Genomic DNA, 20170 nt, shown 5'->3' on the forward strand with positions numbered 1-20170 from the left:
GAAACAGTGAGCCAAAATTAATGTTTTTCTCACTTAAATTCTTTCAGTTATTTTGGTCACAGTGATAGAGAAGTGACAAATACAAGTTTATAGTTTAGGCATCCGTTATGTTTTCACTGTTAGCCTTGGAATATAAACATAACTTCTTTTTTTTTTTTTTTTTTTTTTGGTTTTTCGAGACAGGGTTTCTCTGTGTAGCTTTGCGCCTTTCCTGGGACTCACTTGGTAGTCCAGGCTGGCCTCGAACTCACAGAGATCCACCTGGCTCTGCCTCCCGAGTGCTGGGATTAAAGGCGTGCGCCACCACCGCCCGGCTAAACATAACTTCTTAAGGCAGAGACTTCTGTATATCTTGTCTCTGTTCATATCTCAAGTGCCTAGGACAGTGCATGGCATACAACATAATGTAAGTAGCAACAGTGCAAAAGAGAGCTAGTAAGGAGTAAGAAGAGGAGGAACATCATGTGTGTTATATGACTTCTCAATTGGTTGAAAATGATGGTTGAAAGAGAGGGAATGATCAGGCTTGCATGATAAACAGAAATGAAGAGTTCAAAATGCAAGAAGCAGGAAACAGAAGGCAATGGTGAGCCCTGTTAGGATATTTTCAAATGAAACTTGTAGAGTCTTGTGCTGGTTGGTTTTAATTTCAACTTGACACAACCTATAATCTCCTGGGAAGAGACTCTTAATGAGGAATTATCTAGACCAGCCTCGCTTGTGGGTATATTTGAGGTTATCTCAATTGCTTATTGATATAGGAGGATGCAGACCATTGTGGGTGGCACCATTCCCTAGGCAGAGGGTTCTGAACAAAATAAGAGAGGAGAAAGCTAGCAGAGAACAAACTAGTAAGCAAATATGGGTATATCCTCTATTTTGCTTTTCACTGTGACTGTGATGTGACTAGATGCTAGAGTTCCTGCCTTGATTTCCCCAATGGCAGACTATGATTTGGAATAGTAAGTCAAAAGAAACCATTTTCCTTTAAGTTGCTTTTGGTCGGGGTATTTCATCACAGCAACAGAAATGGCACCAGAACAAATTCTCAAGTGGAGATATGGCTGGCAGGTAGAACCACTCATAAAGCTCACTGTGAGATAGAAACGGATACTGTAGAATGACAGGTCACCAGAAAATCGATGGATACAGATATCAGGAGCCAGAAAGAACTCTACATCATGCCATAAGCACACAGAAGAGAAAAGTTCCAGGCACTTGAGAGAACAGAATTAAGTTTGTGGGTGGTTCCAAGTTTCATTTCCAAGGGCAGTCTTCCCTATTAGGTACCATCAGTTAACATCCTAACAAGGAAGAAAGGGTTTCAGAAGTGCAGGGAAACACATTCTTGGAATACTTGTGTCCTGTTTAACCGAAAACTGCTAAGCACCCACTCAAGTGGATTCAACAATGTTGTTTATCTCAGCCAGTTATCTAAACATTGGTGAAGGGACAAAGGATGAATTTGTTCTCTAGACTAAAACATGCCGGCCTTCTGGGTATCTCACAGCTTTTTCAAAAGTGTTGCATGAAGGCAAATAATATTATCTCCCTTTATAGACGGGGCCAGTTCACAAAGAGGTTAAAGTAATTTCCAAGGACTGCACAAAAGTCAGAGGGCAGCCCCTGGAACAAATCTTTGAAATCTTGGATCTTAAAGATGCCCAAATTGAGGTCATCCTGGTCACAAAGGCTTAGTCAGATTTATGAGCCAATCAGAAGGGAAATTGTACCAGTGATGTTGGATTCCTAGGTTTGAACACTAACTATTCACTATTTCCTCTGGCAAAGCACACCCACCACCACCACCACCACCACCACCACCACCACCACCACCACCACCACCAAGCAGGTGTGTTTTGGAACCTAGCCCTGGTTCCTCCTTTTGTGTCCTCAGATCCTGGATCCATCTGACCCAGATGAATTGTGGAGGAGAGAGATACATTTCTTTCCTGAAGTGGGGAAATGGTTCCTGAATTTGTCTCATGATGTCAAGTGGTGAGATTCCCATAGGGAAGCACTGAGTTGTGGGCAAGGTCTGACTGAGTTTCACAGTGTGGCTGGGATGGTCACTGCTGGTTTCTGTTGCTGACAGGGTGTCTTAGTCACTGTTCTCTTGATTTGAAGAGACACCATGACCACGGCAACTTATGAAAGAAAGAGTTTATTGGGGGCATACAGTTTCAGAGGGTGAATTCATGACAATTATGGTGAGAAACATGGCAGCAGGCAGGCAGACATGGCACTGGAGCAGTGGCTGAGAGCCTACATGTTGAGAGATAATAACCAAGAAGCAGAGAGACAGAGAGCGTTGGGAATGGCATGGGCTCTTGAAGCCTCAAAGGCCACCCCAGTGATATACCTCCTCAAACAAGGCCACACCTCCTGATCCCTCCTACACAGTTCCCCTCAACTAGGGAACCTGGGTAGGAAAGCATTCAAATTGTTCAGCCTATGGAGGCCATTCTCATTTAAACCACCATACAAAGTAAGAGACTGAACTCCTTCCCTAGAGACCAATTCTTGCCCTAGAGGTCCATAATGCTATGTGAAGTTAATAAAGACCTTTGGTATCATCAAAATGTAGAGAATTCCATCCACACCAGACAAAATTAACAGATATTTATAGCTCTTCTGTTTCTGTTGACTAGCATTCTAGAAGCCTGACAACACGGAGTTGCTCCTTAACTAAAAGAGCAGTGACAGCAGTGGGGGGGGGGGACACGACAGAATATGGGGTGCCACGACAGAGTCAACATGAAACAGGAAAGCTGTTTAACTAGAAATGGTCTGGGGTGTGTTTGCAAAGAGGCTTGTCCAAGGGTTATGTGCCATATGATGGGATTTTCTCTTTAATACTTCACATCTCCAGGTAAGCACCAGAAAGGACAAGTAGAAATGACATTACTTGTGGAAAGGCAAGGCTTTATTTCCAAAATTCACTGCGAATAGAAGCATCCATGGCATATTGCCATGGTATTTGGGGAGGCTAAAGCAGGAGTTCAAGGCTAGCCCTGGCTATATAGGGAGACCCTGTACCAAAAACAAAACAAAAAGAAATAAAGAGTCCCAAAATTGGAATTAATGATAACAAAAGGAAGATGGAGAAGTGATAGGGAGGGCCCTTGCATACTCCAACTTAGAATGATAGCCAGCATCTAAAGTCACGAGGGACAAGATTACTGTGAATAAGATGTAGTGATATTTAGGTTACATTAAAAACACTTTGGGGCTGGGGAGATGATTCCATTGATAAAGTGCCAAATGCAGAAGCGTGAGGACCAGTGATCAAGTCATTATGTGAAAACATAGGCGTGAGAACACTCAGCTAGAACCCTCATGTTGGAAGACAAGACGGTAGAGCTGGAAAAATCTCTGGCACTCTCTGCCTGGCCAGTCTAGCCTATTTGTGAGCAACAGGTTCACTGAGGGATCTGTCTCAAAAACATAAATGGAGAGTGGTAAGAAACACCACTTTGACCTCCAGTCTCTATATATACATGCAAACACACATATATACATAGACATGCATAAGTGCATACACATACACAAACACAATTTTAAAAAATACTTTAGGTCCAAATCAAGAAATATTTGCCCAAACTATGCATATAATATCTCACTCAAGGAACCCTAATAAAATTAGACAAATAATCACTGCTAGTGACTACCACTTTATTCAAACCCACCATAGAAAAATTGACATATACATTCTAGAAAACATTCAAAAAAAACAAATATACAAAGGTATTGCAAATATATATATATATTGACAACACATAAAGATAATATTTAAAAAATAAACACAGATGGTAGAGCAATTAGTGTGAGTAGGATAGTTTCATAGAACGTGCATTTAAATCATATTTTTATGGGAAAATTAGAAGGAATTTTATGATATGAACATAATGGTCTCTATTTTTGTATGCTGTAGTTTCAGATTTCATTTTTGAAATGTTTTCCATTGAATTATTTGTGTTTAGTTTTAAAGAGTTGCAGCCAGAACTTGAGGGGGGTAAAAAACACAGAGGAAGTCCTCATTAGCTGCAGGGAAAACTGCCTTAGAAGCAAGTTGGCTCAGAACCATTGTCCCCATCGGAACCCAGAAGAATCCCAAAGCTTCTGAAGCATTGTGACAGAGGGAGAGGAGGTAAGCTGTCTGGTACCTTCTTCTCTTCCTGGGACTATGGTTCCAGACCCAGGAGAAAGTTGAGTCCTCCATTCCTCACGGCCTTCAGTGAATTTCTTGGTTTATATGGCCTCATCCGACAGAATCTGTTTCCCACAGTGAAAGAGGAGGAAGACATTAGGGTGGAGGAACTGGATAAAGACTGTGGATAAAACTGGTGTGTGTTCATCAACATCTTTGGAACTAGAAAACACAATCCAGGGCGTTCCTTAGATGTGGAATCTCCTCACGTCCAAATGAAGCGTCAAATGAGCAGTCAAAGGGGTCAGGACTCAGGCTTCAAAGATTTTGGAAGCTCGTGGTTTGTCAAAACAAAAAGAACAAATGGAATTCCAGGTCACCTCTGTTCAGCAGCAGGGCCAGTAGTCATACTGGATGGAACTTCCCTGTGGCTCTCAGGTCAAGCAGCACTAATCTATTTGGAAGAATCAAGGTCATCTACCAGCAGTGCCTTGGGGACTATTTATGGTGCATCTTGCAGGGACTCTGACTTTCATCTTTAAAACAGAAACGAAGCACTCGACCGTTTCTTCGGACATGTCAGAAGAAAATCTCCAGCTAAGGGACATTGAGAGCCCTTCCAACTCGCCCTGATTCCTCCCCTTAAAGATTCCCTTTTCCCCAAAATGTCCACTACTCTTATGATCATAAAACCCAACTCTTCTTCCCATCTTTAAGAAATAATTTTGATCTGAGACAAAACTGTCCTCTCCTCCATTCAGCAAATCCTAGACAGTCTGACATTTGAGAGAACACCTCACCTAAAATTAAGAAACAAAACAGTATTCTCTAAACTGGCAGAGAACATGCCTACCGTGTACAAGGCCCTGGATTCTCTATCACTTATAATGAGAGTTTAAAAATGGTTTTTAGGAAGTCCATCTGAAGAGAAGCTGGTCATGAATCCAAAGTGAAGCCAGTGTCGCTTGGGTGCTGGGAGTGACAGACAGCAGGCTGGCAGCCACCACTACTCATTCTGTCTCCCAGAAAGTGGCGAAGATCCACAGAGCACTCACAGTTCCAGATTTTATCCTAGGAGAGCACACAGCCTGGTTAACCAAGAACCGGGACAAGTGTGCAATAGATTAAGGAGAATGGAAGACTATTAGCTTTGTCCACTGTCCTTCCCCAGCCCTCTGTGTTATAGAAACTGAAGACAGTGCTCTATTATTTGAACGTGGAGAGATGACACCCTTCCCAGCTCAGTCCAGGCAAAACCTCACAGTGTATAAATAGAATTTTTCACAGTGAGAGTTAGATGGAAGTCTACAGAATTCTTAATAAATGGCTACTATGTGCTAAGTGTTGTAAGAATGTAAAAAGGCTCACAAAGACAAGAAAATATAGTGTTGCCCTTCAGGGAGCATGTAGCAAACAGAGAAGAAGGCAAGCATCAGTCTCCCTATGGAGAAAGGGAGTCCATAAGACCTTTGTTCTCAGCTGGACCAGCGTACTTGAGAAGATGGAGAGGTTCAGCTGAAGCAGGGAGCAGAGGAAGGGAGCTAAGACCAACTGCAATGCTCTAAGCAAGAAGAAATAAGGCCAGACTGGGAAGTGTTTCTGACATGGGAAGGATCCATATGGGGAAGCCCTCCTGCAGGCTATGATGGCCATCACCATGAGTGGAAGACTGAGAGGATTCAGGAATCAAAATAAGCCCAGGATGCATGCCATGAGGGGTTGGAGGGCAATGCAGCCATCCATCACCCTTGTTCAGGAAATCAGGAGATCCTATTTGGAGAAGAAGTGATGCATCTCTTATCCAAGATGCTTAGGACCAGAAGGGTTTTGGATTTTGGATGTTGGAGTACTTACATAGACACAATGAGCTACCTTGGGAGGTGAGATCCAAGGCTAAAGTTGAATTTCAATTATTTCTCATATATCTCACCCCTTAGCTTGAGGTTAACCTTATGTAGTAAGTCTAATGGTGTTATGGTGTCACTTGTGAGCATTATATTGGTGCTCCAAAGGTTTTAGATATTTAAGTAGCAATGCTCAACTTATGTTTAAAACCACAGAAAGTGAAGCAAGCTGATGAAGATCGTTCGAAACAAATAAGAGGTTAACAGAATGGATCCTTCTGCTTTTGTATTTCATTCTATGCAGAATTTAAGCCTTCCAACCTCCTGATTATAGTCTCTCCTTGATTAGAGGGAGGCCAGTGAGAGTACTAACTCTTGGTAGTTCCCAAATATCCCATTAGTGACGCAATTGGAAGTACCCCAGAGAACCGATTCTTTCTATTCAGCTCCAGGACCCTCTAATTAATGAAAAGGAGAAACGCAGCCTAGAGACTAGGTAATCAAAACACGCTAAAGAAACCATTGATTCAGAATCGCTTACAAAAACAAATCCGCTGGCAGAATTCTAACACAGTAAACAGTCCCTAAAATGGGAATCCAACCAGAAAGCAGGGCAGCGGGCAGAATGCGTCAGATTATAAACAAGCCCCTTTTAAAGTCTCTGAGCCAGAAAATCAGCTCCAGTAGCAGCAATGAAGAAGAAAAACTGTCCTCCTGGCACCCCCGCCTCCAGTGACAAGCAGGGACCAGATGGCCAGGCATTTGGGGACTTCTTGTTTATTTTATTTTATTTATTTATTTTTTTTATTTTTTTTTTTTTTGCTGCATAGGAAGTAGTCTCCTGGAGAGACCCTGGTTGGTGACTGCCTGTGTCATCTTCTGCTTCCCATCCTGTCCCATCAGTGTCCCCTTTCACTGGCCATCAGAAAAGGAGCTCAAAGGCCACCTGATTCTTCTCATAATCTGTTCCTAGGAAGTGAGGACTCTCTCATCACTGTTAGATGGACAAGCGGAAGCTTCCGAACTTAACAGAATCATGCATTCTGGTTTGGGGGGACCTTCCAGATTTAGGGATTGATCGTATACATGTTCTATTAAAAGTTATATATAGTAATTTTTTTTTTTAATTTTTCAAGTGGGCAATTCAATGGCTTGGTAAAAATTGCTTCTTTCTATGAACACATCTCTGATGTTTCCATTCATGGACATTGTCTTAGTTAGGGTTTGTATTGCTTTGGTGAAATACCATCATCAAAAACAAAGCTGGGGAGGAACAGGCTTATTTGGCTTATACATCCATATCACTGTTCATCATTGAAGGAAGTCAGGATAGGAATTCAAACAGGGCAGGAACTGGAGGCAGGAACTGAAGCAAAGGCCATAGAGGAGTGTTGCTTACTGGCTTACTCCTCATAGCTTGCTCTGCCTGTTTTCTTATAGAACTCAGGACCACCAGGCCAGGGATGGTCCCACCCACATTGGGCTGGACCCTGCCCCATCAAGTACTAATTAAGAAAATAAACTTGCCTACAGCCCCATCTTACAGAAGTATTTTCTTAAACAAGGTTCCCTCCTCTCAGATGACTTTAGCTTGTGCCAAGTTGACATAAAACCATCCAGCACAGATGTATTTTAAAAGTGCCATGATCTCTGTTTTTCTTTATTCTGTTACCATAAGAGCATCATGAAAATGCTTCCATGATGGTAACCCAAGTCTAGGATGGTAACTTTAAGCCCCTAGGAAAATCTTGGCTTTGACCCCTGGAGAGATTATTTATCCTGTTCTTGCCTTTCACACTAAACACTGTAGAATCTGTTCATGGGTCATGGTCACTCAAATTTGACTCTAAAATAAACTCTTATTCACTTTGAGGTGAGAGCCGTGTTTTTTTGGGTTTTTGTTTGTTTGTTTGTTTGTTTTAGTTGACATATTCATACATATAAAGTAAAAATGAACAAAACCTGAAGAAAACTAGCTTTTGTTTCAATGCTATTGTAACTGGAATTGTTTTAAATTTCCTTCTAGTTGTTTATTATAATTTGTATTTACAGCTACAAACTTACAACATTCATTACATTCTTTTGCTTTGCTAAATTCACTTAATGGTTGTTTTGTAGACTCCCTAGATTTCTATTCACCAAAAGTTACTTGTGCTTAGAATAGTCTAGTTCCCAATTTCTATAACCTCTCCTTGCTTCTCGTTTTATGTCAAGTGCAAGGCCCTCAAGTACAACACTGAATAGGAGTGAGAGCAGACAACCTTGGCCTTGGCCTTGGGCTGAGGGCATCACATACGCCGCCTCTAGGGGTTATGTCACCAGCATATTTTCTTACAGACCGAGGGAAGTCCCATCTCCTCCTAGTTTGTCACAGATGCTCCGTGAATTCTGTCAGGTGCTTTTCTTCATTTACTGAGGTGGTGGTGGTATGGTTTTCTTCTTGATGGAGAATCCCATGGATGACTTTGAAACACTGTCCCAAGAATTTTTGCTACAAACTCTTCCTTCACTCTCAAAAGCAGCCTTTTCTTTTTTCTTCCAACAAATAACACAGTTGTCCTTTCCAGACTCTTCTGTTTTACATAATGACTGGAGTTCCATGAACCAGGGTAATAGGGATTTGCTATTCTGGGTCCACTGCCAGCCTCGGAGTCAGAGCCCTTGCTGGCACTTGTGAGTGGACTAGAAATGTAGAACTCTAAAGGACCTCTTCCCAAAGGAACTGCAGAATGTAACAAGTTGTAAATCCTAGGTCTCAGCTCTTCTTGGATAACTTTAAGCCCCTAGGAAAATCTTGGCTTTGACCCCTGGAGAGATTATTTATCCTGTTCTTGCCTCATTGCCGTTCACACTAAACACTGTAGAATCTGATCTTCCACAAAATGAAAGTTCCTAGAGGTTTAAAGCTACAGTGTGTTTAAAGAAGAAGAAGAGGAGGAGGAGGGGGAGCAGAGGAAGAAGAAGAAGAAGAAGAAGAAGAAGAAGAAGAAGAAGAAGAAGAAGAAGAAGAAGAAGAAGAAGAAGAAGAAGAAGAAAAGCAAAAAAAGAAAAGAAAAAAATAGAAGCCTTTTTATTTCAGCAATTGTCTTAGGGTTCCTACTACTGTGAAGAAACACCATGACCATGGCAACTCTAATAAAGGAAAAAAATAGATTGGGGAGGCTTACAGTTCAGAGGTTTAGTCCATTAACATCATGGCAGGTGGCGGCATGCAGGCAGACATGGTTCTGAAGAAGGAGCTAAAAATTGTACATTTTGATTTGCAAGCAGCAGCAGGAGTCTTTGTCCCACACTGGGTGTAGCTTGAGCATAGGAGACCTCAAAGCCCATCCCCACAGCAACACACTTCCACCAAAGGCCACACCTACTCCAACAAAGCCGTACCTCCTAATAGCGCCACTTTCTATGGGGGCCTTTTTCTTTCAAATCACAGCAATATAGTCAGCAAATAGACTTAAAGGAATACACTCTTGGAATCAGAACTTCCCCTGGGAGTTATCACTGTGCTCTGTGATACTTGATAGGTAAATACAGAACCTGTGGTTATTGCTTTCACTTTTAGTTGCTTTTAATTTAATTTAATTTTTTTTTTTTTGACACAGGGTATTGCTTTGTAGGCCAGGATGGCCTTGAAATCCTCCAGCATCAACCTTCAGAATTCTGGGAGTACAAGCATGGGCCACTGTTCCTGGCTCTGAGAATTGCTTTAAATATCTTCTTGCATTTCAAGCCAAGTGGGATGGCACACACTCTAGAGGCTGAGGCAGGGGGGTCATAAGTTTAAGTCTATCCCAGCATGCACAGCGAGACACTACGTATCAGTCAATCAATATATTCAAATTTCAAACAAACAGAAAGTAATTAGAAAAAGCATAGGTAGAAGGTATTTTGATGCTGTGTTTAATTGGAATCGTAAGAGACTAGGTTTTAAATCTCCATTTATTGATAAACTCAGCTTATGACTCTAGGCCAGTCATACTACATAAAACTACAACAATATCTGGTGGCATTTATGTAGAAACGTGCCAGATATTTCATTGTATAAACATAATAGAATGTTTTTCTTGTCATTTTACTCTTTAAAAAAAGACAAAGAAAAAATTATGAAGGTGAATCCAAGATACTTATTCAATCGGAAACCCAAGTGTGGTGCCTCGTGCCTATGATTCCAGCACTTGGGAAACTGAGGTAGAAAGATTGCCAAAGCTTAAGGCCAGTCTGGGCTACATAGTGAGCTCTAGTCCAATCTGGACCAATCTGTAGAACAAGGTCCTGAAGAAAAAAAAGTCAAAATGAAATTCAACTGTAACAGAAACAGCCCAAAACAGTAGTCATCGTTGCCGTGATGAAGGCTCATCCCAAAGTGCTCCTTTAAAACATCCCCATGCAGAGGGCTCTATCACCCCAAGTGACACTCAAGGTGGCTTTCTCAAGGCCAGGCAGGTGGCAAATAGCAGGGCTGGCACCTTAAACTCAAGGTCAAAACACTTGACCTTGATGTTCAACTATCCATGTCCTAACACGAAAACTAGGCAGGTGAGAAAAACACACAGGCTTTTCTAAGGGGCCCAATCAATAACTCACAGGTAGAACACTATCCGGAACTATTGCTCTGACCATTGGCCCCACAGCTATTATTTAATGAATGCTTACATACACACACACACACACACACACACACACACACACACACACACACACACACACACAAACCATGTCTTGAAGCACTTTCCAAAGGCTTCTGATGCAAGTTTCGGTTCTTGTCCGGACTTAGATAGCCGGGACTGGAGGGCCACCTGTAACCACTTTGTTGTAGACGTCCCTTTGGCACCCAGCTTAACGTGCCATAGTTTGTGGAGTTTTCCCCATCCACTTACTCCTCGGTTTCCTAGAGCTCATCCCTTCCACCAAAGACATGTGCACTCTGAGACACGGGACTCCGCTGACCGGGTGCCAGCCTTTGCCAACAGTGGGTGGGGAGCAAGATTTCTCAGTCTGCACCTGCATTCACCTGGTGCACTGTACAGGAGTTTCCAACTTGAATGAAGCAATGGGAACCCATGTGCAACTAACTTGTGCCTCTTCTTATGCTGGCCATGGCATACTCTGAATTCTCTCTCTCTCTCTCTCTCTCTCTCTCTCTCTCTCTCTCTCTCTCTCTCTCTCTCTCTTTCTCTCTCTCTCCCTCCCTCTCTCTCTCTAAAATATATATATATAATCAAGCCAAGTGGGATGGCACACGCTCTAGAGGCTGAGGCAGGGGGATCACAAGTTTAAGTCTATCCCTTAAACCTGTGTGTGTGTGTGCATGTGTATATATATGTGTGTGTGTGTGTGTGTGTGTGTGTGTGTGTGTGTGTGTGTGTATAGTTTTCATTTTGCCAAGGGTTGTAGAGTACACCTAATCATAGTACTTGGGGAGCTGAGGTTGAAGGATATGGGTTTAAGAGCAGCCTGGGACTATGTAATAATATCCTGGTGAGAGAGGAGGAGGGAAAGAAATGGAACAAATGAGAGAGGGGCGGGAAAGGAACAGAGGGAATGGCAAGCCAGGAACCTCTCTCTGTTCCAGGTCACCCTCCATCGGGGCAATAATCAGACATCAGAGCCAGATGAGAAAACAGAGCGAAATACATGCCTGGGCAGAACACTGCAACCAGGATCTGAGGGAGCAAGAGGAACTCTGTCCAGGGTTCAGTGGAGTGTCTGGAGTTCAAGTCTTGACTAATTCAATCTTCTGTGGATGGTCAGTGCTATGAGAAAGCTCCGAACCAGATCACAAGCAGGTGGGTATCTGAGCAAGGCTTGAACTGGCAAACAACCTCTGTTTCCCTTGGCAGTAGCAAAGGGAAGAGGAAGTAAGATCTGTCCGTGTGCTTCAAGACCCAGAACTCTAGGGTTAGCACCATTTTGTCCCTGACATAAATTCTATGATCTTGTCACAGTGTGTTATTATAGATTCCTGGGGGTCCCTGATAATGACCTGCAACAGCTCTTAAATGGAACACTAAGCCAGAAGCAACCAGTATCAGGGTTCACTCCACTGTTGGGGCATTCTCCAGGAGGCATACACACAGGGAATTTCCCCAGGAGTGCTTGCCGCTGGTCTGCACGGTTAGCACAGAGGCATCACCTTCAAGGGGCCCAGCAGGTCAGTTTTCGACCTGACCTTGTTACCTGGGCAAAAGCTGATCCTTTCCCACTGTCTCTGGCCCAGACACAGGCCTTCAGATCACAGCCAAGAATGTATCCTGCCGTTGACGGCAGCCAGGATTTGGACACGGACACTGTGCAATGATTAATGAGAAGAAAGCTTAGTCACAATTAGACTTAATTAGACTGGCATTGCCATTTCCTGTATGCATTTATTCCTCCAGGACATCTCAGTCCTTGGGAGCTGCACAGCTATTGCTGTTGGATTCCGTATCTGCGACGCCATCACCTCCGTGAGAGAGAAAGGAAGACACAAAATTGCCTGTGTCCCCAGCAGCAGCCATATCTTCCCACTGCTGCATTCATCTCTAGTAATTTTCTAACAGGGTGACATTTGCTTCTCTTTATCTCATTGACTAATGTCAAAAGCAACAGAAAAAAAATGAAAACATCAGTGCCCTAATGTTCTGTCTTTTTTTTTTCTTTCAAGACAGGGTTTCTCAATGTAGTTTTGGTACCTGTCCTGGATCTCGCTCTGTAAACCAGGCTGGCCTCGAACTCACAGAGATCCGCCTGCCTCTGCCTCCCAAGAGCTGGGATCAAAGGTGTGCATCACCACCACTGCCTAGGCTAACATCTGTCTTATTTGTGTCCCAAAGTCCATGAGAGGGATGGAGTTCAAGGCTCTGCTGGCTTATTTAAGTAGTCTCACTCAGCCCCGTTCTTTGACAAGATTGCACTCAGCTCAAACTCTCAATTAGAATCAGTTCCTTATAATTGAATGTAATGCTAATTGTGTGCTTTTGACACAGAGTCTCACTAGGTCTGTAGTCCAGGCTGCCTCTGACCCATTCCTGCTCCAGCTTTCTCAATCCTGGGATTACAGCTATGCACTGCCTAAAAATAAGTTTTGATACCAAGTCTCTGGGCTTGCCTTTTTTTTTTAAAAAAAAAAAGGGGGGGGGGAATGAGATTTCTAGAGATTTCCTGAGGAAGCTGGAGGCTTCCTTGCTCCAATTGGTAACAAACAAACAAAACTGGGGCAGTGATCCTCAGAGGAAAAACTGCCCTGCCAGACCATCAGGACTACTGACTGAGATCCTGGGATCAGAGAGAACGCGCCAGCTCTATTGTTCACAGTTGTTTATCAGCCCTCGGTAGAACAAAGTGATTCTCAGGTGAGAAGCCAAGTTCAGCCCTCTCTCACGTGTTGGAACAAAACAGGCTCTTCCGTATTCATGTTGGTCAAACGGGGCACTTGAACTACAGCTTCCCCTATGTGCTGTGGTCTGATAACAACCACATGAAGAACGTAGTCCCACCACGGCCTTTCTTTTGTGCACACACGCTCATGCCATGACTGTATCCATTTACTAGAGTGAGGATTATTTCATGCTAAACTGTAATTAATTTATCTGTTTCCTTCTGCCTCATTTTTTTTTTTGAGGTTGAACAACAATAAAAATAACAACAATAAAATCTCCAGGAATCTCAACCAAATACATTATCGCTTCCTGATCTTAAGGCCTTGATGAAAAGCTTTCTGACATGGGTAGCATTCTCTGGGAAGCAAGACCAAGTGTGTAGAAATCAGACTTTAAAAACAGCCATGGCTGATGGAACTGGGCAGTAGTAGCCTTAAAAGGAGAACATCTGGACTAATTTGAATAATGTTACTTTTAGAGATACCCAGTGACTTGGAAAAAGTCATAGCCTCGTCTAGAAACACAGAGTGAGTCTTGATTGTCTTCTGACACTGGCAGGTCTAGGTGTGGAATACAGGCTGCCAAGAACGTAACAGTTTGCTAGGGCATGTAGAGAACAGAGGACTGGGTTTTGCTTATTTGCTTGGACTTGTAGCCTTGTAAAACTCACTTGGGTTACCAAGCTGCTATCTCTGAACCTTATTTACTCAGTTATAAAAAGAAAAAAATTGAAGCTAACCCACTGAGTTATTATGACGACTAAATAAAGGGATGCATGTTCTGAATACATAGTACACAATGAATATTAGCTACTAAATTTTTAACGAGGGCAGGAAAATTTCAACATCTTACAAGTCACATGCAAGGTAACACGTGAGTTTATCAGCCATCACACCTCACTTGAAGTTGAGGACGACAGGTTTTCATCCCAGAGCTGTTCTATAAAGCTCCACAATACTGAAGTTCAAGGACCACAAGCTCATACGAGATTTTGACCTTATTAAAATGATCCAGAGGAAGCTGTTGGGTGTATCTTTAGCAAACTAGACAAGAGTTAGGCTGTGATCTATAATCGTTATCCTCAGATAATACTCAATTCTAAGACGTTGTTATGAAACACATTAATTTTGTGCAATTACATTTGCCTTAACCAATCTTGCTTATCGCCTCTTTTGCCTTCAGCCACTTTCTCCAAGTACCTTTTCTCTACTTTAGCCTGCCTTTAGAATTGAGAGTGTGTTCGTGCTTAGAATCAACAGTAAGATAAAATTAAATACACCGTGAGCATATCTTACTCCTCAATTCATTTTAAGTTTTGGAATTTTGTTAAAATGCAAGTTCACTTTGTAAGATTTCATGGATTGTTAGCATTTCTCAGGATGTGTTTTACTATCAAGCTGGTGCTGACACAAAGCCTTAATTGATGATGCCACAGACAATCCTTGCTTTTGGTTTTCCAAGGAAAACTCACATTGAGGGACCAACCATTCTTTCTCTCAGTCACAGAAATAATATTTAGGGTGAAGCAACACTTCTAGAAGGAAATGGACAGTCTCTGGAAAAGGTATTTATGGTCATTTGAATGTAATTGGCCCCATAATCCCAAAGGGAGTGGTACTATTAGGAGGTGTAGCCTTGTTGAAGTAGGTGTGCCCTTGTTGGAGGAAGTGTGACACTGTGGGAGAGTGCCTTGAGATCTCTTCTGCTCAAGTTTCACTAGGTGTGACAGACAGTCCACTTCTTGTTGCCTACAAGATATAGAACTCTCAGCTACTCCTCCAGCTCCATGTCTGCCTGCATACTGCCATACTCCCCACCATGATGATAATGGGCTGATCCTCTGAAACTGGAAGCAAGCCATGCTAATTAAATGTTTTCCTTTATAAGAGTTGACTCAGCCATGGTGTCTCCTCACAACAATAGAAACCCTAAGTGTCAGTTGCAACATTGGCATGGCTTCCTTGTGATGTCATGACCTCATTCAGATCTCAAACTAACACAGGAAGCACACAACACTGTATCAAGTCCCTTCTCTACACTCTACTCCCACCAAGCCCCTGGTACTGCCTAGAGTCCAAAAGATGCAGGAACAGCTTTTTAGATTAAAAATATTATTATTCTTGTGTATGCAAGCATGCATGTGAGTGTACATGTTACAACACATGTGTGGCAATCAGAGGAGTTGAATCCTGTAGTGTCTTTACACCTTTCCATAGTTTGTGACAAAGAGAAACCAGGTCACCAGGCTTGTGCCCAAAGCTGAGCCATCTCTCAGGTGTTCTTTATGAAGAACAGAAAGAGAAAAAGAGAGAGAGCAGTCTCCTCTGGATTAAAATGTGTACCTTCTCCTCTTTTGGTACTAGCTACTACTGCCTTCAGAGCGTGTAATGCAAATAGGTAAAAAGCATTATCAACACAAGCATATTGATAAATATTCCTTGCACAGATTCTGTCAAACCTGTCAACTATGCATCTAACAGGGAGTGACGGCATTCTATTGCTGATGCTGTAGTCATCACACATACTTTTTTAAAATATCCCATTAGCAAATCCTACATCAGAATCCAGACATCGCACAGGCAAATGCATGCTAGAGCTACAGAGTGTTGGGTGGACTACAGAGATTCACGGAGTTCCTCTTTCCTTTGTTGGGTAAGCAAGGTCTCCGTTGGATGTCTAGCTAGTTTGAATCCGATCAAATCTGAAATAGAAGGAGTTAAAATCATCCAGTGCTAAAACAAGAGGAATTATGGGTATTTATTAATAACACGTTTTATTCTTTTTTCAAGACAGGGTTTCTATGTGTATCCCTGGCTATCCTGGAACTCATTATGTAGACCAGGCTGGCCTCAAACTCAGAGATCTGCCTGCCTCTGCCTCCTGAGTGCTGGGATTAAAGGCATGGGCCACTACAGCCTGGCTACATTTTTATTCTCAACCACAACCCTGTGACTAATTTTATAAACATAAAAGGCCCTTTGAGGACAGGGAGGTGACACACTTCCTATTCCATTTGGCCCAACATTTTCACCTTTGGAAGCAATGCTTAAATGAGCATAATAGAATGACAGATGTTTTAAAGTATTCTGGTAGAAAAAAAAAATGAGGTAAAGGTGAAAAGCAACAAAAATTCATATGGTTATTTATCACAAGAACTCATAACCTCAGTGGGGCCCAGTGCTATCCAACTATAATCTCAACTACTCAGGAAGCAGAGGCAGGGGGATCAAGAGTTCCTGGTCTGTCTGTGCCATAGAGTGAGTTCAAGGGCAGCCAAATCAGCTCATCAAGGGCCTGTTTCAAATTAGAAAGTTTTTTCTTTTTTTTTTTTTTAACACTGAAGATATGTCAGTGGCAGAGTGCTTGCCTAGAAAGCATGAGATGCCTGATGCTCAACCAAGTATGTATGTGTGAGTGTGTGTGTGTGTGTGTGTGTGTGTGTGTGTGTGTGTGTGTGTGTGTCTGTGTTAGGGAGAGAGAGGTACTCCAATATACTGTGTGCATGTAGAAAAAGAGGGGGGTACTCCAATATGTATGTGTATGTGTGTGTGTATGTGTATACATGTACACATGTGTGTATCAATAACCAAAGTAATTCAATACAAATTACAACTTACAAACATCATTTTTTGCCTTTCAATCACGTCACAAAACCATTCTGATGAGAATATGGTTTAAAAAATTCTAGCTGGAAACCTCACAAACTATGTGCAAAAAGCCTTAGAAAATTTTAAGCCTGTTAATTCAATAAATTTATTTCTATAAATATACCTAAAGAAGAGATGCATGTTATATCTAATTTTAAGCCTAATCACTACAGAATTATTTATCAGTCACAATTAGAAGCATAGCATGTATCTCAGAATATAAAAACTTCACGGGAATTAAAAACCTTGTTTTCGAGTAATGTTTAACAACATAAAAAACGTTAATGATGAATGATAAACTGAAATGTAGGTCACAAAAATCAGCAAACAAGGATGATACTTGTGTTTTCTTTCCAATTTGCTTAGCAAACTTTTAGGAGTTTGCCTGGGTCAGGGTGTCCATATGTTTTAGGAACATGGGAGTTGTTGTACTGGGTCAAGTCTCAGCTCAGCAGTCAGGAGAGGCCGTAGGACAGATCAGGGGACAAAGGTGTCTTCCCTGCAAAGGGTTCCCAAGCGCTCCACTCCAGGCAAACCGCACTAGCAGAGGCAGTTTCTCAGGTGTGAAGCACTTCAGTTCACACAGTGTTTTCAGATGTACACCCCCCCTCCCCACAACACCCCCCCCCCCCGTCACTCACATAGTCCTCTGAAATTGATTGCAAAGTATTCTTTCAATTTTACAGGTGAGAAAATGAAGGCTGAGGGTGGCCTGAGGGTGATTGACAGTTCCCATTTTTTCCAGCAGCCTTTCCACACGGGTTTTCCTCTGGAGGTGGGATTTGTAAGCCTTTCAGCAGATTTAGGAGTACGTTCCTGTCTCCTGTATATTCTGCTCCCAGAGAAAATGTGGTGTTGGCGTTTAGCCTGTCCTCTGTGCTTCCACACAACATTGCTCCCCCAGGACATGTGTACACTGCTGGTCAATCCTATAATCTCTAGCCAGGCCTAGTGTGTGATAAGAATGATCGCCATCAGGTCCTCTACTACCAACCACAAACATGTTTGCAACCACCCTTAAAGATAAGATAAGATGGGGGCAGGAAAGGCCCCCACATAGGTACTTTCTAATCACAGAAGAAAGTCTGGGATCCAAGGCTGTTATGAAGACCTGCCAATTATCATCAATAGCCTTGTGTGACTTGGAGGCCTTGTATGGCTCCCACAACAGGCAAGTCTTCCCCGCTGGTTGGTCTGTTACATCTGGATGCTGTCTGGAGACTTTTCAAACTTCACTGGGTATGTGAGTCACTTGAGGATCTTGTAAGAAAGCAGACTGAGTTCAATTCCGAAGGTCCACTCTGAGTCAGCCTTTCTGACACATTCCTCCAAGGTGTTCCCATGCCTTCCGGTCTAGGGGAGACTAGTAGCAAAGACCGTGATTTGCAATCTGGGGTTCCTCTTCTACAGCAAAGACAGAGGCCACCTTCATTTCTTAGTTACCCCATTGGCAGTCATTTCCTGTTACTTGAAATTCCTCCATGATGACTCAGGCTGGGCTCTACTTTGTAACCCTCTGAGGCGCTTCAAGCTACTCACCAGTAAACCAGAGTCTGGAGTACCCCTGACACCTACATTGCTATTTCCATAAGCTATTCGTGGAAACGTTTTTGGAGAAATTGTTTGTTTTTTAAAGAACATACAAGCACGGTAAGACAAAAACCCAAATAATATGATAATTAAATTATCTCAGCCTTTTATAGGTACCCAGGTTGCTGCTAACAATCAGTGTGTTCAAATGGATAAATCATTTAAAAATCATTTTTTCCTATAAAATTGGTTTACTCAAGCAAACTAAATGTCTGGGGCCATGCCATTTTAAAAGCAAAATTGAGCTGTGGAAGATATTAAAAATATGCAGCAATGATCTCTATCACAGATTTCTAGCCTTTCTCCCATCCTAGAAATGTATCTAATGATTCACTCATTACTAGAAGCTTTCAGGGGGAAAACATTTCATTTCTACAAATCACTCCATATATGGTAACATGTTTTATTTGTTCAAAATCTTTTTTTTAACTCCCCTGCAATTATTTTATAGTAAAGTCACAGTATAGGGGTTAGTACATGTGTTTTTACTAAAAAACAACAATAAAAAGACATTGTTAGGAAAATCAGCCTCACTTAAGCTGAAGAAAAGATACTCACTCCTCAAGAAACTGACGCAAGTTCAAGGTTCTGAGCGAATATCTTGTTCAGCCAACTCACTGAGCTTTTTTTCCCTCTTAGTTTTTGTCTTAAATTTATTTATCTTTATTTTCTGTGCATGAGAATTTTGTCTGCATGAATGTCCTTGGGTTACATGTCTGGTGCCTACAGAGGCTTCACAAGGGCATTGGATGCCCAGGAACTGGAGTTGTGGGTGGTTGTGAGCTGCTACGTGGGTGCTGGGAATCAAACCCGGATCCTCTGGAAGAGGAGCCAGTCTACTTAGCCACTAAGGCAACTCTCCAGCCAGCCACTACTTATGCATTCTTGATATCTGAAAACTTTAGTTCTTACACAGGCTCTTGTCTAGAATATATTCAGTTATTTATCCATCCACCCATCATTGAGAAGGTTTCATTGTGCATCTGTCATATTCCAGACACTTTTCTTATATATGAAATATGGAAGTCATGGCCCCTATCTTCAGGACTTTCGAAGTCAATGGGAGAAACCAGCTTCCACACAAAAAGGCTATGTGGGGACAGCGATGAAGAACTCAGGCCGAGCGTTACAGAGTGAACTCAGCTCCACTAACTTCTCAGCTGTATGAGCTTAAGTTATTTCCAGCCTCCATTTCCACTTTTCTAAAATCTGGATAACAGGAGTGTGGATATCAGGGGGTTGTATAGACTAAAGGAAATCTTCCACGTAAAGCCATTTAGCCAAGTACCAGACATACACTAAGCAAGACAGGAATGTGAAGAAGCACGTGTGTGGCTCGGTATCCACAGGCAAGGGGTGATTCGTGCAGCTGTTTCAGGCCTTTATGAATGCAACTCATCCTGTGCTTACATCAGCTAGCCAAGTAAAGCAGGGCATGCATCAAGTCACTCGGAGGCCAAAGAATACTCATTTTAGGAAAGACACCAATACCTGAAATAGGAGAAGATTCTCATTAACCCTAGAGGAGCAATTCTCAACCTGTGGGTCATAGATCAGATATCTTGATGTCGAATGACCCTT

The 20170-nt window shown here is 42.3% G+C and overlaps 1 long non-coding RNA gene across 1 annotated transcript; it reads left to right on the plus strand.

The window, feature by feature from the left end:
• Positions 1 to 4124: 4124 nt before the first annotated feature.
• Positions 4125 to 12608, plus strand: LOC121823466 (uncharacterized). The gene is made up of 3 exons (XR_006064953.2): positions 4125 to 6030; positions 11567 to 11780; positions 12372 to 12608. It is a non-coding gene; the product is annotated as an uncharacterized LOC121823466 (long non-coding RNA).
• Positions 12609 to 20170: the final 7562 nt, after the last annotated feature.

The sequence above is a fragment of the Peromyscus maniculatus genome, chromosome 17 (assembly GCF_049852395.1).
Source record: "Peromyscus maniculatus bairdii isolate BWxNUB_F1_BW_parent chromosome 17, HU_Pman_BW_mat_3.1, whole genome shotgun sequence".
NCBI lineage: Eukaryota > Metazoa > Chordata > Mammalia > Rodentia > Cricetidae > Peromyscus > Peromyscus maniculatus.